This window comes from Natrix helvetica (genome assembly GCF_964273705.1).
Source record: "Natrix helvetica genome assembly, chromosome: 7".
In the NCBI taxonomy this organism is placed as follows: Eukaryota; Metazoa; Chordata; class Lepidosauria; order Squamata; family Natricidae; genus Natrix; species Natrix helvetica.
This window is the reverse complement of record NC_138558.1, coordinates 64568630-64574629: the sequence shown is the minus strand read 5'-3', so window position 1 is coordinate 64574629 and position 6000 is coordinate 64568630.

Here is a 6000-nt window from a genome sequence, read left to right as displayed (position 1 = left end):
GCAGGATATGCAGCAAACCTCAGGGACAGCAAAAGGATGACACGTGTGACATCATGACATAAATCCTGCGGTTAGATCCCAATCATTTCGACAATAAATATACTGCGGATTCAGTGAATAGGGTTTGGATCAAGTCCCATTTGCTCTTTCTTGTCTTTTTGGAAAAGAATAAAATTGTACTCCTTTAAAACATTTCTGAAGAGGAGACGACTTCTGGTATCCGAAGGCGACGGACGCATGCGTCCGCTGTTTGCTTTTTCGGTGGGCTCCCCTTAAGTCAAGGGGGAGCACAGGGTGCCTTGGAGGGCCGCCCTGCCATAGGGGCAGCTTGCTGGGACCCCCTGGAACGGCGGCCACCGCAGGGGGGTCTCCAGCTTTGCCCCAGGAGCCAGAAAGCGTGGGGGGTGCACAGAATGCCACCGCGTGCCTTTGCCGAACGGAGCCTGGAAGGAAAAGATCAATTTGAAAGATACAGCTGAAGTGCGGTGAGGTGGGAAGTCTCCCCAAGTCTTTTACTGTTTTATTTAACTGATGAACTGCAGTTTTCTTAGAACTTTGTTTCAACCCTTGGAAGAGTTAAGATTGGAGGGGGGGGATTTCCACCCCCCTCAGAAAAGCGGCACTTGCAAAATCTCTCCCTCTCACAGGAGAGAGAGAGAGTTAAAAATTTACTTTCGCTTTCCTTAAGCAATGGAAAAATAATTTTTGACCACAATTGCGAGAGAAAGGGTGGTTGAACTGACTCTTGTCTAAACTATGTATGGGAACTTTAGACTTGTTGCTTCCTGACCACCTGTAAAGGCTGAGCCAAGATGGCCAACTTCCTCCTCCTTCTTCATCTTTATGAATGAGATTCCTTCCTTGTAAGATTTTATGGCTCTGAACTAGTTTCCACCCCAGAGATCTCCAGGAGCCTCTCTAAATACGCTTTTCCCTTGGATTTGGAATATTTTGACTTATCTAACTGATTTGGTGTTGCACTAGAAGATTTATTCTCCTTTGGATTTGCCTGCCTTGTGATCTCTACTGGCTGTGCTCCTCCACAGACGCCATTTCTTTGTACAGACTCATAACTATCTCTGAGCTGCATGATGGGTCCTAAAAAATTACCGCCTGGCAAGACTTCTTCGGCCCCGACATCTTCTACGCCTAGTCTGATTACTCATCAGTCACAATTGGGGTCTTTTTTACAACCTAAAGCCCCTGAAGAGAGTTCAAAGGACTTATCTATTCACCAGATGCTTCAATCTCTCTTAAAGGGACAGGATGAACTGAAAAAACAACTGACAGACCTAAATGATCAGCTCAGAGAAACGCAACAACAAGCCACATGAAATGGGCAGAGAATAGGTGTACTGGAGGAGGGGGCGGACAATGTTCCAAGGGAAGTTCATGTTAAATTTCTCAGAAAGACCACAAGAGATGAGGTTCTATGAGCTAAAAGGGGGGGACCACTAAAATACAAAGATAAAGAAATAACCATTCTTAAACAGATTCCAAAGAAAGTAAGAGATAAGAGGAAGAAATATTCCTCTTTAGCAAAAAATTATATAATAAAGGGGTCTGGTTTAGGTGGTTATTACCAGAAGGCATGTTGATTTTCTGGGAGGGCAGCAGAATTAGAATTAACACAGTCGCGGAGGCGGAGGCTTTCACTAAAAAACATAATGCTCTCCTAGAGGAATGAGGGGATGTTACACAAGAGATGAAGGAGGGAGGGGCTGAGGCTCTGCCAGTAGATGGGGGGGGTGCAACAACCAGAAGACTCAAGTCACAAAAGTGATTTGAAACATTATTGCAATTGTTGTTATAATGTATCTTTACGGAAGTGATACAAAAATGATTGAAATATATTGATGACTTAGTGTTAAACTCAAAACTGCTAATATCTATTCAAATGTTGATGTTTCTCTATTTTTCTCTTTACTGTAAAAGTTGCAAGATTTGGGGGGACTGCTTTCTCCTGCACGATGTAGCTGTCAAAATTTTCTATACCCTTTTTAACCCTTTTTCCCTGAAAAAATTTGTAAAAACCAATAAAACTTGTCAATTAAAAACAAAAACATTTCTGAAGAGAAAATAATTAGAGAATACATCATAGACACTGCCAATAGATTTTATCAAATGCCTTCTCTGTATCCGGTGAAATGATATTAACAAGATTTACCTTAAATGTTATTTAAGCTGCAAAATGTATTAATAATCTCACATTATTCACCTGCTTACCTATGGTGAATAAATCCTGCATGATCATGGAATTAGTGAATTTATTACTACTTCTGGAATAGGTTAGCAAGAGTCCCAGATATTATTTTAACATTGACTTTCATTAGTGAAATAAGTATAATGAGCACAGCATGTGTAAACTTTTATGTGATTTAGAAATGACCACAATAGAAGCTTAGAGAAATTGGTAGAATACCTGACCCAAACACGTTCTGATAAAAGTTGAGGAATAACAATATACTTAAAATTCTTTTACCATCATGTAAAGCATCACCTGACCATATTATGTTTCCTCATATTATACCTATCAGCAAAAATGATTAGGGACCTGGAGACTAAAGCATATGAAGAACGGTTGCAAATTTGGGTATGGCCAGTCTAGAAAAAAGCTGGACTAGGGGTGACATGATAGCAGCATTCCAGTATTTGAGAGGCTGCCACAAAAAAGAGGGGGGGGGGGGGTTCAACATATTTTCCAAAGCACCAAAAGAGAAGACAAGAAACAATGGATGGAAACGGATATTATGTTTAACTTTTTTCATCTCGATGGGGTTAAAAGAAAAAGTTAGCAAGAAAGCCAGTAAATTTGTTGATCTCAATGAAATAATTTTACATTGTATTTTAATTACTTATTTATTTGCTAAATTTATATCCGGCCTCCCCTCAGACTTCCACAGGTAGCCGTCCTCCATTTTTTCTTCCCATCAGTTATGATGAGGTAAATGAGTTGAGAGATAATGAGTGGTCCAAAAATCACTCCGGGAGCTTCCAAGGTGAAGAGTAAATTTGAGTCTCAGTCTACCAATCCTAAATCAGCAATCCACAGCTCTGGAGCCACATGTGGCTCTCTCATCCCTCTGCTGTGGCTCCCTATCGCTGGTCAGCTCCACAATTGACTGGGCTTTCGGTTAGGACAGAGGAAAAAGGATGCCACACTAGGAAGAGACTCTATGGTGGGGGAATCGGACTTCCAGTCAGCTCCAAAATTGAGGCCTTCCGTTTAGGACCTTTGTGGCTCTTTGAGTGTTTAAGGTTGCCGACCCCTGTCCTAAACCAACACCTTAACAACTTTGATTTCCACTAAAAGGACTGGTCATGAGGGGTTTTTTTTAAAAAAAGGACAGCCTTGGTCTGATAAATATCTTCTTGAGCTCAGAAGTAAGAAGATCTACCCTTATTTAGTATTTGTGTAAGGATCTTTTTATTCCTTACATATTCAAAGTAAACAAGATCAGATAAACCTCCTTGTCCTTTCCAATAGGTTTCTTTTAAGAAACTGGTTTTTTTCCAGGCAAGTCAAAAGGAAGACAGAAGGCTGTTTATTCTTCCCTGAAGGCTCTAGGTACGGGAACTGGATACAAGTTTCCTAAACCAAAACAAAAGACGTAGGATTGGAAGAACAGGATGGTCCCCTTCTGTTTATCATTAGTAGCACTTGTCAACAACACCTTGGGGTTGATGCTATCACGGAAGAGAAGGTGATAGGTTCAAAGAAATGGCACCGTCTTACCTTCCCCTAAGGATCAAAACAAAAATAATGTCCATAGGAACTTTATTTAACATGCGTTCTTTGACCTACATGGAGAGAAGTAAGCAGTGGGGTACCACAAGGTTCTGTCTTAGGGCCAGTACGCTTCAATATCTTCATAAACAACTTAGATGAGGGAATAGAAGGGGAACCTATCAAATTTGCAGATGATACTAAGCTGGCAGGAATAGCTAACACCCTAGAAGACAGGCTCAAGATCCAGATGGATCTCCAAAGACTTGAAGACTGGGCCCTATCTAACAAAATGAAATTCAATGTAGAGAAAAGTAAAGTCTTACACTTAGGCAAGAAAATCCAAAAATGCCCATATACACTGGGTGAAACTAGACTTCTTAATAGCAGTAACTTTGAGAGGGATCTTGGAGTCTTAGTGGACAACCAGTTAAATACGACCCAATAGCATGCGACGGCAGCTAAAAAAGCCAATGCAATCCTAAATTGCATTAACAAATGGATACAATCAAGATCAAGTGAAGTACTAATACCACTCTATAAAGCCTTTGTAAGACCACACCTAAAATATTGCATCCAGTTTTGGTCACCATACTATAAAAAAGATGTTGAGACTCTAGAAAAAGTGCAAAGAAGAGCAACCAGGATGATTCAGGGACTAGAGACTAAAACATACTGTATGAAGAACGATTGCAGGAACTGGGCATGGCTAGTCTAGTGAAGAGAAGGATCAGGGGAGACAGGATAGCAGTGTTCCAATATTTGAGGGGCTGCCACAGAGAGGAGGGGGGTCAAGCTATTTTCCAAAGCACCTGAATGGCCAGACAAGGAATAATGGATGGAAATTGATCAAGGAGAGATTCAATCTGGAAATAAAGAGAAAATTTCTGACAGTGAGAACAATCAACCAATGGAACATAAGTTGCCTTATTGGATAAAATGTCTTGCTCGGCTTCTAATTTATTCAAAATCCACAGCAAGTAGAAAGTCTGTGCCTGATATCAGAAAATGTCCCGGTGTCATTCAAAACATGCTTTGTCGTGAAGTTGTTCTTTGTGTTCAATTCTACAGTTGCATCTCTGTAGATGGACAGACAGACATAATAATCACTTTCGCAGATCTAATATTATTCATGGGTGGAAAACACCAGGAAAGGTAGATTGGAAAAAGGAGGACTAGAAGATACCAAGCATTATGTTACATCAAGCCAAAGTCTTGCTTTTTCTCTGATTAATGTATATCGTGACTTTATTGATCACTCAGACATGACTGAGTAAATTCACTGGCCAAGCCCTTACCCCATTACGTAGAATGGCTCTAAAGATGGTTGATACGCCCTTTTCAAGCTGCTTTTAAATTCCAGATTACTGCAAGGAAACATGGTGTAGCTGAAATATAAAAGTTGAACATTTAATATCACCAAAGTCAGGAAATTAAAAAGGTGATGTTTTTCTGGGTGGATCCCTTCCCTCTATCTAATGAGTAAGCACAGCTAATATTTAAAAGCACATAAAATATAAAAATGGACCTAGCAGTTATTGAAAGAGGCATACAGCTGAATTTCCTGAATTGTGTGTTCATATATCCCCCAACATTTTGCAGTAATCTGATTTTTCAGAGCTCTGCCGTTGTTTTTCATGTCCATGATCACACAGTGTGTTCTTTTACTTTAAAGGCATAAAATATCCAGTGCTATCTGGTTTGATTGGACACAGGAATTAGACACATCAGGATTTCTTAAGATGCTTTTAAACTGCTTCTTGGGATAATTAAAAAAGCCATTCAGTGTGGATGTCACACCACAAAAATACTTATCTCCTTTGAACCTTTAAATCTTAGCCATGAACTGCAAATTATTTCTGCTACTTAACCAAATCAAGCAATATGAAAATCTGAGAGCCATTTTGATATTAGCAATAAACATTTTTATCACAAACGTGTTTTTTTAATTTCCTCCCCTTAGACATTAATGAAATCACCCAATATAGGGTTAAGCATTTTACGGTATATATTTGTTTTTTATGAGATCCCAGAGAATCATACAATTCAAATCATATCTTGAATGAAGTTGTTTGTAAAGCAAGCTACCAAGCAGCATAAACCAATTTTTTTATACAATACAGTGAAAATTGAAGACCTAGGTAGCATTAAATTGACTGGATTTAAACAAAAAACTTGATATAACGCATGATGTTTGATGAATCAATGAGTTCCAGATCCTGGCCAATAGATTTTGCCATGTTTCCTTCCTTAGAATATCATACATGGACTTG